The sequence below is a fragment of the Oenanthe melanoleuca genome, chromosome 1 (genome assembly GCF_029582105.1).
Source record: "Oenanthe melanoleuca isolate GR-GAL-2019-014 chromosome 1, OMel1.0, whole genome shotgun sequence".
Classification (NCBI taxonomy): Eukaryota; Metazoa; Chordata; class Aves; order Passeriformes; family Muscicapidae; genus Oenanthe; species Oenanthe melanoleuca.
The window spans coordinates 46,755,504-46,770,647 of record NC_079333.1 but is presented as its reverse complement, the minus strand read 5'-3'; the positions used below and the strand labels follow the sequence as shown (position 1 = coordinate 46,770,647).

Genomic DNA, 15,144 nt, shown 5'->3' with positions numbered 1-15,144 from the left:
GAGCCTCCCGGGCGGGCCTGGGCCGCGCCGAGCGGCGCCCGAGGGATTGCCCGCTCCCTCCCTCGCTGCTCCGCGGCCTTCCGCCCGCTCCGTCACTCACGCGGCGCGGTGGGAGGGCCCTGCGGCGGGGCCGGCCCTGCGGCGGCTCCCCGGGCGGGAGGGGCCGCAGCTGCTCCCCCCGCGGCTGAGGAGGGCCGGGAGGCGGCGGGAGGGGCCGCGCTGCCGCTCGGCGCGGTGCCCGGGGCAGGGAGTTGATGATTAACCCGCGGGCCACCGAGTACTTGCCTAAAGTCGCGCCCAGGGTGGGGTTTAACCTTGTCCCGGGCTCGGTGCCTCCCGTGTGACCCTGGGGCGGGCAGTTGTGCTGCTGCCGCCGAAGCGCTGCGGGGATGCGCAGCTCCCTGTTGAACAATCTCTGCTCTGAGTCTCAGCCTAGAGCTCGTTTTTGGAGGCTCAGGAGGTCGAGGTGATGTGGGGGTCTCGGCGAGCGAATGTGCGCCACAGCCGCGGGCTGCAGTAGCTCGAGTGCTGGTGGCTGGCGCTTGAATCCATGCTGGCCTCTTTTCCTCGGGCTGAGCCGCAAGGAGCTCAGCAGCTGCGGCATTTAGGTCAGTGCTCCGCTTCTCTTGCGTCAGGAGAGCTGTCAGTGCGGCCCCAGCCTCCTGCTGCCCGGGGCTGCGGAGGGAGCGAGTCAGGAGATTGTTCAGTGATAGCCCAGAAAATTCCTTCCCTCCTGCTGCCTGCCTCTGCTCTCCTGACACGCTGCTCCTGCTTGCGTTTTTAAAAGGCGCTTAGCACTCTGTGGTTTGCGTTGCGAGATGATGGCTTGCTATAACGGGTGCGCCGTAAACATCCGTAGTCTAATTCTTTGCTGTAGTTATTCCTTTAATTCGTGCAGCAGTGTTGTGAAGGTTGAATTAACGTTTGAGAGTATTTTGTTCTATTGGAGGAAGTTTCATGCGTGACTGGAGAAATACTGCAATGAAATGTGTGAAGATTTATGTCACGAGTACTTATTTTTAGATTAATATTGGGGTTTGTTTCATTAATGCTTTGACTGTGGAGAATGTTCTTTCTGTGTACGTTCATCAGGAGTGTAAGCACTTCTGACTGTTGAGTAGAAGAACTCAGTTGCTCTACAGTCATTGACATGGATGTTCCTACATATACACCGTGCATTTCATATGTATTTAGTGACTTTTCTAGTGGCTCTGTTTAACTACTAAAACTGGTCAAATAATGCAATCTACTGAATAATATAATGTAGCAGTTTCCTTAAGTAGTTGTATGTATGCAGTGATTTTTCTTCTGGCACTTTGGGACTCACAGAATATTGTGGTTTTAGCCCTAGTAATACTTATGATTAAAATACAGTGGATGTACAAAAATTAATGTAAGTTCTGTTCATTAGTATGAAAGTTAGTATAAGTTCTGTTTATTTATTTCAATAACAAATTTTTAGCTTCTCACTGTGGTGTAAGTTTTTACTTTTCCCTTGGGTGACTACAGTCTGCCGTTTTGTTTTGGCCTTCCACAAATTTTTGTTTCAAGTGTGTACAGCCTAAGAGAGAATGTGGTAAAAGGTGTTTACTTGTGTGTGTTTGTGCTCTGGAAGGATTAAATAGATGTTTTTCCTGCTTCTTAGCATGGGCGAATTATGAAAAAAGCTCTAATACTAGATCCCATTTCTGTGGTAAGTTAGAATTCATGACTCAATATTGTTAAGATTTTTAAAGTTACCTAATGCTTCCATTCTCTGCTTTGTCTCCTCCCTCCCTCCCAGCCCCAACTTTTTTTTTGTAAATTAGCTTATATTTGGGGACAGACATTTTAGCAGGGTCTAGGAAAAAAATACTTTAAAATGAGGGTGGTGAAAACCTGTCAGGTCGCCAGAGAGGTTGTAGACACCTCGTCCATGGAAACATTCAAGGTCATTTTGGTCAGGGCTCTGAGCAGCCTGTTCTTGTAGATGTCCGTGCTCATTGCATGAGGTTGGACTAGATGAGCTTTAAAGGTCCCTCCCGACCCAAAGTATTCTATGATTACAGGTATTTTCATATACTCCTGAGTACCGCAGTAGGATTTACTGGTGCTCTTTCATTTTTCCTCCCTGACATTCGATTAAAACAAAGCTTGTGCCAAAGACAGAATCCAGAACCTCAGTTTTTCCATGTGCTCGAGGAATAGAATTTGTGTGTTGGCAAAGAAAAACTGATGTTTTTCACCTCATTTTACCATAGAACTTCATTTATCCTGAACAAAGCAGTCCTACTATCATGCAGTGATAGTTACTGCATGGTGCCAACTCCACAGTCACTAGGAATTGATTTGAATGTTTCAGAACTGGACTGCTAGTGACTTTGGGGTCTACTGTTTGCTCATATGGGGTTTTGTCTTGCATGTTGTGTGGATTTGACTAGATTTGGTTTCGATTTAACTACCAGTGCATGAGCACATAGCTTAGTTCTTGTTTTACAAATTTCTAGCTACCTTTAGAAACTGTTTTCATAACATAGAAAGAATTAAGAGGATTTTAAGATACATGAACCAAAGGAGCTTCAAAAATTATAAGTGAATGAGCATCAATGTCTGACTTGACTTCCTGGATCAAGGGATCATCCTCTTATTGCACTCTGTTCAAGCATAATTTGCCAACTTTGTGATTACATGGATGCAGTGAAGACTCAGAGTCTCCCCTCAAACCCCAAGATGAACTCTTGAAATGGGTGTTGCTTAAGGCTCCGTATATATATACGTGTATATATATGTGTGTGTATATATATATATATATAGTGCTTTCAAAGAGTAACAAATCTGTACAAGAAACCATTATACTCAGGCTGAGAGCATATGCTGTTCATGTGTGTCTTCTAAAAATATTTTCACATGCAAATTGCACACCCACTGGCTGCTCAGTTCTAACCATGTTGTTGCTGCATGATGGTCCCTGAGAAACTGAGAATGGAGTGGGAGGTACCGGCTGAAAACTTTTGCTCTGAAGGTTTTGTTTCTTGGATTTTACTTTTGCTTGAACTTTCCTTCTTTTTCCAAAACCTAACATAAGAACTTTTCCAAAATGGCACTTAGCAAGTTTAAATTTTAATATAAGAATAATAAAGTAACTAATCATATACATAGCTCTTTTTGTCTGTTTAATGCTTAAATATATTAATTATGTTCTGTTTTTCAAGGACAGACCACAAGAAAGCCATTGTCTCACTTAGATAGTTTTTTTTGTATATGAAGTCAAGGTGACAAGTTTGTAAACTTTCTTGCATTCCTCAACTATTTTTAGTCCCAGGGATTAGTAACATTCCTGATTTTGCTATGTATGCATAATATCCTTTGGCTATTGCATTGCAGTATTTTAACCAAAGGGATGGAGATCTTTTTCTAAGACAGGGATTCTAATATCAGTATCTAAAATAAGAGGCCAAGGTTTTTTGTCAACTCCTGCCTGTTTAAACCCTTTATTTTTCCAGAGTAAAAACCTCTTATGTTTTTATGACTCATTTTCAAAAGTACAGGGAAAAAAAAGAAGTGCTACATTTTTTCCCTACTGTGGCGCCTGTGGCCTTGACAGAAGAGGAGAAATCTATATATTGCTCTGAGGTAAAGGTAGACTTCTTTTTTCTCCTTGGATTTTATAAGAGTGCCTCTTATTTTGTCATCCTTAACAGGAGTGCATTTTCTGCTGTGTAGAAAGAAAGAAGCTGAACACTTGACACCTGATGCAGTACTCTCAGAAATCACTGCAAAGATTTCCATTTGAGAATCACAGCTGGCCTTCAAAATATATTCTTAATTTTCATGCTATTCTAAAAGTTATTTTATCTCCATTTCCCACAGCCCCTGGGCTTCTGACCCCATTATAGTAGGGAAAAATAGCCAAGAGTTAACTTAGTATCTTTTGTGTTTTCCAAAATGAATTTTTTTCAGGAATATTTATAGTGGGAATACACCAATGATGAAATGTTGTTTCTGAAACCTGTGGATGGTATGTAATAATGACCATGATGGTTTTGTTGTGTATTTATATCCTTAGGAATCTTCCAGTAGTTAAGTTTTGTTTCTGTGGCATTGTGGTATTGCATTGCTACTCTTGTGAATGCTAGCAAAAACAGAAAATAGAGCTTAATGCTGATGGAAGGATTTTGATGGAACTCAGCATGAGGTAATACAACAGCAGTCAAATAAAATTCATGTCTCTGTAGTGGCAGACTAAGATATTGGCTAGCTTGATGTTAAGGGCTTGGAAAAGTGATGTGAAAGTTTGCAGTTGCATTGGTTAAAAGACTTGCAAAGTAAGTAGGATTACAGCAAGCCAAGTGTTTTGAAATTAAATGAACTAATAGCTAATACTTCCCCAGATGTGATATGCTGGTTTCTATTTTCATACATTATTTGCTCTTTTAAGGCATATTTGGCACCTTTTTGTTTGGCCTTTACACTGGTTTTCTCTTCCTCTGTATGAAAGTCTGGAATTTCTGAGGTGGTTTTAGGTTTAATTGATTGGCTTACAGAAGAATTCCAAGATGTATTATCAGTAAGGTTTCATTCATTTTGAGAATAGTGATTTTCAGCAATAGCTGTTAAAGGCAGTGTTGTACAGGAATTTAGGAAAACTGGGATGGTGTACAAGGTTCTATCACTCTTTTGTGTGTGTTTATAAAAGGGAAATGCATGCCAGATTATATCTATGCAAGTAAACAATGATTGATATAGTGACACTTCTAGAAGAATCTTAGTTGTTTCATTCTGTTTTCAAAGTAACTTTAAAGGCTGTTTTGTTTTCTTGAGAAAAGAAGTGGTAATCAAACATATTAGTTAAAGTTGAACCCTTATGAATATTGGGGAAAAAATCTAAATATCTTGTCTGCAGAACTGGGTTCCTATGTTAGCAGAGCAAAGAATATTAAGTAGCACACTTGCTGTCCAAATTGGCCAGCTCTTTTCGCACTCCATAATGTGCTTCAAGATATTTTTCATGTATTCTGGTACTTTCAGAAGGAAGGAGTCTTGTCAAGTAGACTCGTTCTAATAAGATGTCAATTGGTACTGACAAAAGAAAAAAAGAGCAGTGATGCATTTTGTGGAGTTTAAAAGTGACAGATTGTCCATTCTTACTTACCTATTTAAACTTACACTGACATAGCATTTCCTGTCCATTAGAGACTTCCCCCTCTGGTCCTTGAAGCACTTGAGCAACATTTTATCACCATTAGCTTGTGGGTCTTTTCTTATTTAGTCTTGGAGGTTTTTTGGTTTCTGCAGTCCCATTTGGTTAAATGTCATATGTAAGGATGCTGGTATTGTTGCAGCCACTTTACACTCTGTGTGAACAGAGGCTCCAGCTCCTGGCATCTCTTTCAACTAAGTGCTGTGTAAATACAAAGAAAGACTGATGCTTATTCTGAAGAGTTTAAAATGCCTGTCCCATCTCCTCTTTCTGGAATTGCCAGCATATTGCATACTTCCCTGATTTTTCACAGAGTTGCATGAGTCTAAAGGGTTTGCTGAGCATGGTAGGACTAATGCTGTGTGAGCTTAAAGCCCTTTCAAAATCTTTCCTGTTTCTAAATTATCCTGTGGTGTTTTTGTTTGTTTTTTTTTTAATGCCTGAAAAATTTATTTGTATATGAAGTCATTCCTTGTGTAGGGCTAATGAAAGAAAATAATTTGTCTTCATTAAGGTGTAGGACACAGATATTTTTATATGACAGTTTTTATTTGCTTGTGATGCTGAATCACCACATGATTTTATTATGCTGGTTGCTATAAGAATGCATGTGTTTCTTCACCCTCAGGAGACATTTTGGGCCTGAAGACCACTACCCTTTTCTAAATAAATTATTTTTAAATGTTTAAAATGTTTTTAGAGCATTTTTTCTGTAATTCTTGGACCCTGTGTTAGCAAGGGGTATAGGGAGTGGATGAGGAGGATCATGGTGATGACAAAAAACAATTACCTTTTTTCCCTCTAGCCTAAGATATCGGTAGTTCAAAGGTGAAACAAAATATTGCTGAGTTCTGGTTTGCTGATGTAAATTTAGCATCCCTCTCAAGTGTTGCAACCCATTGGCTGTAGAGTGTATCTAATTGTATGTGGATATGTAAGAGAAAATTGTTGGAGTATCCTTTTGCTTAAGTGAATAAGGTCAAATAGGGTCAGGCCCTCTATTCAGTCTAGCAAACAGCAGTGGCTACTAATGAATGCTTGGGGAATGTAAATAATGTCTGGAACTGTACAATTTAAAAGGTTTTCAGTGTATTTAAAAATATCCCAGAACCCAGTGTTTTAAAATGCCTTTTGAATGGTCCTAAGACCAAGGTTAACAAAGCTGCTAAAGTTCTTTTTTTCTACATATTCTGCTATTTATTTCTTGTTGCTGTTATCACTTGAATAGTGCCTATATTGTTTACAGTAGTGTCCACAGTATTAATATTTGAAGTTACTTACAATAGCAGGTATTAAATGTTCAAGTGAAATAATTATTTAGAAGATGAGCTTTTTGATATCTGGTTTGTTTGGCGGAGTTCACATATTATCACACTCACTATTTCATGCTTCAGAACAGAAGATATTACTGAACTAATATAAGGCAAATTTCTTTTGTAATTCTGCTTGTGTCATTGGGTAACCATGGTTTTATAAAACATTTCAACTTTTTTTATTATTACTTGTGGATTGTTTCAGTGAGGGTTTCTTTGTTTTGTAATTAGCAATGCTGTACCTTATTTCATGCATGAAATAAAGGTGTAAACTTAAACACAAATCCAAAATGGAGTGCCTTATCAGAGCAAAACTGGAGGAACAAAACAAAATAGCAATACTAAAGCAGAGGTTCCCAAATTTACTCTGCTGAAGTTTGGGCACTGATGTTGATATCTAATGGACTATTGGTGCCAGTGGTGTTAATTTTTTTTATATAAGTATTTTTAGGTTTATAAGTATTATGGGTATCTCTCAGAGCAGGACCTCTCTCCTACATTCATCAGCCTGTTAACCACCTGAAACCAGGACCCAGCTCTGTCCTTTTACCTTGCTTAGGGGTTCATCACCCTCTACTTCCCTCCATCCTTTTGTTGTCTATCAAAATCTTCCCCTGTACAGCAGGTCCCCTTGGAAAACTGCTCTCATAACAGTGCCTGATTAGAAGACATTCTAATTCTAAGAGGAAATGCAAGTGTGGTACTGGTTCTGAGTACAGCTGGAAGTGCTATAATGTTCCATGCTTAGGAATAATGTGTGGCAAGTGACTGGTCCCACAAACCAGACTTCTGCAGATAAGTAATCCTATCAAAGGCAGTTGAGTGCATTTGATTAAGGATTACATGCGATTAGTGGTCTGCAAGGTTAAGAGTACAACTTGTATCATTAATGAGTATTCACATATTAATGCTGCTTTGAGCAGAGATTGAACTAGATGACCTCTGAGGCCTGTTCCAACTGGAATGATTTTTTGATTATCACACTTGAATTATGCAAATAGATACTTCCTTTATTAAAAATAATCTGTTACTTGGATGAGCTAAACTCTAGTAAGTCACTGCTGTTATTTTACCTAATTGCATCATGTCATAGTATGGAGTTGCAAATTTGACCCAAGTTTAATCTTAAAGCCCTAAGAGGAACACACCCATGCTTTTTTTGTGTATTGCTTCATGGTTTTTTTATACAGTTTTATATCGGATTGAATTCCTTGTGTAGGAATTTTTTCCTAGCATACAGTTGACTTGTTCTAGAATTAGTGCAGAGTAGAGTGCCTAAAAATTTGATGCTTTATGTGCAATTGAGATGTGTGAATGGATTAAAACTTACTCTGCCTAATTCAGATATCACTAGTACTGAGGCTACCGTAACAAAGGCATCAGTGTAGGTTAGCAGCCTAAGAAAGGCTTGAGGCCCTAAAAACTTTCCAAAGCAAGGACTCAGAATGTGAGAGTTTTTAAATTCTTATATTTAAAAAAAATCCCAAACCCACTACCACCCCAACAAACCAGCACACCCCTCCTCCATTAGAATGTACTGTGCAGGATCGGAATATATGTAGATGTTGAGACACAGCTGGTTCAGTTTAATAAACAATAATCCTTCTCATGTGCAAGGCATCATACGGATTTTCTTCCTGTGTCTGGATAAAATTTGTATCTATTGATACTTCTATAACTGTTCTCATTTAGTATTGTTAATTACTTACTTTTAAGCAAGAAGTAGGTGATAAGAGAGTTGCTGCCTGTAAAGGGCCAACCACTTCTACTTGCATGCAATTAGAAATGTTTATATGTAACATTTTAAACCTGCCAATATTTGAATTAATCTTAGTAACAGGCTATAGTTGTTGTAATGTCTTATTGGTAGTACTGTATTTCAGGAAAACACTTGATTGTATGCTTTTATTTAAAAATACAAGGAGGATGGCAACATCACAAGTATCATGTTAAGGACCTGGCAGGTTTCTTGGGCTTTTAGGGAGTATAGAAAGGAATTAAAAGGAATAAGAGGTGCTAGGAAGGAGTGGAGTTATTTCTTTATGCTTCTCTTCACCACAAGCATGTTGTGGGCATTTTATTCTTTTCAAATAATGTTGATTGGATGTTATCTGATTATGGGATTAGAGAAGCAAAAGACTGAATGCTAGAATAAAATGCTAAAGACTCCTAAGTGACAAGGACTCGATGCTATTCATTCATTTAGTGGTTCTAAAGGATGAAGTGGCTGATCTGCTAAGAAGCATGCATCTCGTTAGGATGAGATGCTGTGCCAGAAGACCGGAAGCTGTCAAGTGCTGTACATACTGTACTTTTAAACTGAACACAAGGAGCAGAGCTGGAATTTGCAGACCAAGGACTCTTATTTTAATGCCACTTAAGTAGATTTGAATTCTGCATGGATAGTCAAGTAGTTCTGTGAGCACAAGGTAACAACAGCTTTCTATGCAGTTGTATCTTAGAGGTAATGAAAAATACCAGCTGCAGCTGGGGTACTGGTAATGTGTCTCTTGCTTGTGTGCTTGTTCCCCAATAACAAAGGCATGGGCTGCAGTCTGTACTTCAGTTTGGTCTGTTTGTAAGTTGGTCTTCTATATCTATTGCCCAGTACTTGGATTTCTGAAATATCTAAATTCTTATTAAGCTGTTAATGGCTTTTCAATTTTCCTTTTTGATAAAATTCGAAATCAGGTAGTGGATTTGAAAGTTAGAAAAGGTCAGGCCTAACCTAAGCAGACATATTAAAGTGCATTAATCTCTTCTGTGTTTAGCAGTCTAAACAATGACTAAGTTGCTTCTATTATTAGTAGACAAGAGAGGGATGGACCCACATATTGATAGACTCATGTACCCTGTTTAGTTCATCCCACCTTAAACTTGCAGTGTATGGCCTCTGGCAGGAAATTGTACCCCAGGCAATTTTGGTGAGGCTCTACAAGTCATCATTTTTGATGCCATTGTGGGGATGATGACCAGTGATGCAGAGGTGGAACTGAAAGTTAAAGCAGTGCAGTAATACACTATGATGCTTTCAGTGGCAGGGCTGTGATTTACCTTGTAATTTACATTCAGGTGACAGCAGCAGTTTCCTAAGTGCTGACATTTGTAGCTTCAATTTGTAGCTATGTGGTTTTGTTCCCTCACTTTCCCTTCTACTGTATTAGCACAGTGATTTGTGCCATCATGCAGTGACTTGAATCAGAAAATTGATCCTGACTTTGAGAGGGGTCTTTGGCAAGCAGCAATTTCTAACCCAAGCTAGTTCCTCACTCTGATCTAGTGGGTGGCTCCACCAGGAGAAGAGATCATGACCCAAAGATCAGAACAAGCAGCAGTAGGGTTCTCTCTCTTTGAACTGGCATTTTACCAGAATTGATCATCAGATTATGCCTCTAGAATCTGTGACTCATCTTGCCCTCAAGTAAGCATCCCAAGTAAAATACTGCATACATTCTGTAAAATTAGAGGAAGTTGTGAGAAACTTGAAGGCAGTCTTCTAAAGCCATCTGTATTAGCATGATGGTGGTAGATGATATTTGGTGTTCTTAGCTACAAAATAATTCATGCTGGAAGGAGTAACTTGAACGACTTGAAGATAATTCTGTATTATGCAGAAATGTTCTGCAAAAATACATGTTTTATTATAGATACTTAGGTGAAAGCTTCTTTGAAGAGAAGAAATACAGAGAAGAAATCCCTAGAATGTACTGAAATGGTGCTTTGCAGTAGCATTAAATGGAAGTTCTTTATCTGGGCATCTCTGCTTAGATGAACTCTTCATCTAGTTTAATGAATTCATTTAAGCTTTATCAATCACTGCATATATATGTATCTCCTTTATGCAATTTAAATGCTACTGTTAAGTAACAAGTTCTTGAAAACTAAGTAAAGTGTTTTAAGTAACTTTACACCAAAAAAGTTGTTGTATTTCTTGCTTTCAGTTCAATTACTTCAGATGATCTGTAAATTTTCAATAATGGCAATACATTCATTCTGCCATTTGGAGGAGCCTGTGCCACAGAATAATGATCTGAAGAAAGCTCACTTATTTGCAAGGAAGAGTCTTCATTTGGGAAGCAGCACTGATGCAGCTCAAGGGTGCTTTTCCAAGTCCAGGTAAGTTTTCTTAAATTACATTTACTTGGGTTTGGTATTCTGCATTTAATTTACATTAGCATATATGCTGTGTCCTATCAGAGCCTTTGTGTTGATCATTTGACACATGAAGTGTGTTGACATTAAGAGGCACATGTAGGAGCATGCAGACTTACAAGATGAGTGGGGCAAAATAATCTAGAAAATAATTCTAGCACCATTTGTTATCTCTAGAGTAGCTGTTAATGGAGGTTATGATCTTAGTTACACAATTCCCTTTTGCTGCATGCTTTTTCAGACTTTTCGTATGTGTTTATTATATAAATTCAGTATTTTGCAAAGCCTGACTTGTTGTTTTGGATCAAAATGTTAGTTATTAAGTCTCAGGTCATTCAGAGGCAGTAAAAAGGAAGTCACAGTTAGGTTTTCACAGCTTGGAAAATTGTGTACTTTAAAAACATCAGGTTTGAAATTTTTTTTTAAAAATTAAATTTTATTTTTTTTTAAACGTATCCTTAAATCTTGGCATTGTAACACCTGATCAGGACTTAATTTTAGACTAATGGCTTCTAATGTATGTAGTATTTATTTTTTTTCAAGGCATCCACATATTTTTATCACTTAATAATGACTTCACTGCAGAAGTTAGTTTCTAGTTATATTCTAAATGGGAGCTGTATGCAGTGTACATTCAATAAGAACTATTAGCAGTAAATTATTAAAATAATTGTGAATATTTAAACAGGCACTTGAATTTATTGTTCTCATTGCAAACTGCAGTTGTCTAACTGGCAATGGGTTTGGTGTTCCAACCTGCAGCCATATAAATGATAATTTGGGGAAAAAACCCAACAGCCAAATACTTTTTATCAGGTAGAGTACAGTTTGCCAGCCTTTCCTGTGGTACACAAATCAAGACTCTTTTAATGATACCCGCCTACTTTCTTAGACAAATCATTAGTTAAATAACTGGATCCCTTGCATCTTTCTAGATGCTTATATGAACTGAGAAGCCTTAACAGTTTAATTTGTCTTGCTAAAAATCCTGCAGAATGAAATGGATTTCAAATTTCTCAAATATATTACTGTGGTACCTTTTGGGTCTGGAAACAGAGGTACCTGTTCTGTGTGTTTTCAGTCACATGTTTGACTTCATATCGGTGGCTTTCTGGTAGAGGACTGATGCTGAGAACTTTGGTGACATACAAAGAGCATCACTTTTTGGAAGTGTAAGCCTTTATTTTAGTCCCCTCATACTTGTAGGAAACATGATTGTTTTAAATATTGTTTTAAATAAATGATTTATTACTGTAATGGATAATTAGAAGTCAGAAATTACTTTAAAAAAGCTTTTGAACTGTTAGTGTACTCCAAACAGAACAACAGTAGTGAAAAGGAGGCTGTTGCTTCAGTGTACTTCGAAAAATTGAAATGCATGTCAATAAAATCATCACAAATCAGAATTAATTATGGAGATAGTGCTTATATTTTCTGGTCCTATTTTGCAAAATTAATGCTATGAATAGTGCTCACCAGATACTTTTTTTTTTTTTTTTTTTATGATACAGAATTACCAAAACTGAGGGCTTTGGTGTATCCAAATTTGTTTTTTTTGTAGTTGAAGAACAATATTTATTAAGCTTATTAGTCCTGTTGATGAGAATCTATTCTGGCTGCCCATGAAGTAAAACTTTAATGGAACATGGTTCCATTGAACCCAAAGTAGGATAAGAGTAGAACAGAAGCCAAGTTCAGTATTACTCATAATAATGCTTATGGTGTCTATAATATGGATATTGAGAGCAGCAAGTGTATTTTTTTTTCAGATTCTTTCAGCAGAACTGACACAACCTCTGGTACAAGGATAAAATTGGATAAAAGAACAGAGTCATGTATCTGAAGAGTAAGAAGGTAAAGTATTTGAGATTATATCATTTCAGCAAGCAGTTAACAGTAATTTCATTTACCTGTTACTTTGCACACAAATATACAAAAATACTTGATTCATCATGCATCAAGAAGTCTCAAACATTTTATATCAGTTCCTTTTTGCTGGTTGAGCTTTTTTCCTCTTTTTATCTCATGGGTGGAATTTTTGAAAGAATTCAGCTCTGCTTTCTAAATGTGTTTTCTGTGAAATCAATGAGCTGACCTGAGTGGGAATGAAGGTTGGTTTATCTTTGGTGAGACAGTTAAGTTGTCAATAACTGTTGTGGAAATATCATCCTTCAAATGCTGTGTCCTTGACATTCAGTGGGATGAGAATCTCAGAACTGACTGCTGGGGACTCCCAAGCTACAGATCAGGTAAATAACTTCTTTGAAGAGAAAATTAAAGGTGCCTTCTTTTTAAAATTATGATAATTTAGTAGCAAAGTGTGCAACTAAAACTATAAATATTTCCCACTAAACATTTAATTTAAAATAGACATGTCTATATTTGTGAGAGGGTTTATTAGTTGCAGTATAAGCCTTATATAATTATCTAATATTTCAGCAGGACTGTTTCTAAAGAGGACTTCCATACTGACACAGAACATGAATGTCTAGTTCTAATCCCATTTTCCAACATCAGCTGTGTGTAGTTGGTCCAACTGCTGTGATTTCCACTTTGCAAAGACAGAGATGTCTTTTGGTATTGAATGTATAATTTAGAACTAACAGCTTCCATATTAGAGTAAGTGATAGAGGCTATGTTCAGATCATGGGATTAACTTAGTTTGTTTCATGCTTCAGCTAGTCCCCACTTTCTCCAAGAAGAGGGTAACTTTCACAATAAGGTAGAATTTGGTGTTGTGACAGCTCAGTATAGCAGGTAACAGAGAGCCTTAAAGTCACCCAGAACTGGTGCTGTGCTTCATTTCTGCTCTTGGAAAGCACAGTGGTGTAGCAGATGCTGCTGTACTGGAGGCAGGAAACTTGGAGAGGAACAGTGTGCAGGAGCTTTTATGGCCATCTCCTGTAGCTTGTCCTGGTTCATCATCCAGGGTCCACTTTCACTCTGCTTTTGTGGGGGGGATGGGGAGAAAAAAGTGGAAAATAGTTCTGTAATTGTTAGAAAAGTACAGTAAGTTTTCCCTGTTAAAAAACAAAAAGTTTTTCTTCTGTCATAGTGTTTCAAAGAGAAAACATTACAGATTTGGGTATTTGTTTTTAACACTTATCCAGTTACTATAGACTTACTTCCTTGCCACTTTCAAAACCACAGAGATAATATAAAAGGATCAGTATTTTGAGATCAAGATCAAGAATAAAAATTGAGAGTATTTTAAGATAAAAGTTTACAACAAATCAAAGAAATACACGTATTACCTTTTAAGATATTTAACTTCAATGGACTGTTAACATCAATGAGCTATATTTAAGGTTTTCTATGTTCAGTTCTATAGGCAGTACAGAATGTGAAAGAAACAGCTGCATTTGAAATAAATGATCTGTTTTAAGAAAGTAAGCAACTATTCCTGCCAAACAAGTGGTCAAAAAGAACCTATTAAAATACAAGTGGTTTTATAGTAGCTTCCTAATTCATTTAAGTAAGTAGAAGGAGTATCACATGCTTGTAATAAGTTGCTTGTTCCTAAGTGGTGAAGAACACAAGGTTTAGGGTTTTTTCCCCTGTAGAAATGAGTAAACCCTGTAATTCTTGACATAGGATATACTAAACAATTGGGGGAAAATTCCTGTACCTCTTGAATTCGTGAAGTTAGAGAAAATGTGAGCAACAGTTACTAAAGATTCTTTATAATTAAAAAAAAAAGTGTAGCACACAGCACATTCAATTTTAGAGAAGTGACATATTTTAAGAGACAGTTCATAACACTGTAAGTAAGTTTGTGCCATTAGAAGTTTAAAATAGAAGTATTTGAGCAATACAGAAGTTGTGCATGTACCTGTCTCTGTGGGTATAACCCATTGATAGATTAGTTTTATGGAATATCTTTGTTCCACTGTTCTTTGGAACACGGCTTCCTGCCTGCTCAGAAAGACTTACCTTGTTCTTGGGGCTTGTGTTCCAAGAATGTCTGAGAGAGGGCTCATGTGGGAGCTGATGTGTAGCTTACCTTAGGGCTTAACAACAGTGGCAGGACTGGATACCACCCAATATGCTACACTGATTTTGGGTTCCAACATCATGACATGTTTTTGAGAGCAGGCCCAGTAATTTGTTATCCTGGTCGTGAACATCCAACTTAAATGGTCTCCTCTTGGATCTCACTCTTTGTTGCCATATTGAACTATTGTCAGATTTTTGAAGGAGGGCAGAACTGTTGCCTTATCTGCAACACAGCTCTGGGAGTTTCAGGGTCCTCCAAGCAAGGATATCTCATTCCTGACATGCTCACCTAGAAGAGGTGATGAAGGCTATGTAGTGCTTTGAAGATTAATTTCATTATCATGCTGTGGAATGGTAATTGTGTGTGTTATGGAATACCATCAAAATGAGCAGTGAAATTGATTTTTAAGGAGTAGATTTAAGTATTGCATCCTTTAAGGTGCTTTCTGTAAGTTAAAAGTATTTTAGATTAATTTTTACAGAATTTCAATGTATTGAAAAAAT

The 15,144-nt window shown here is 37.7% G+C and overlaps 1 long non-coding RNA gene across 1 annotated transcript in view; it reads left to right on the top strand.

Annotated features, from left to right (window-relative positions):
* The first annotated feature begins 61 nt into the window (after nucleotides 1-61).
* Nucleotides 62-15,144, top strand: part of LOC130257814 (uncharacterized) — a 30,621-nt gene continuing 15,538 nt past the window's right edge. Inside the window, exons 1-3 of the long non-coding RNA XR_008841387.1 lie at nucleotides 62-608; nucleotides 10,434-10,608; nucleotides 12,414-12,498. This is a non-coding gene — a long non-coding RNA (uncharacterized LOC130257814). The remainder of the gene's footprint in view (nucleotides 609-10,433; nucleotides 10,609-12,413; nucleotides 12,499-15,144) is intronic.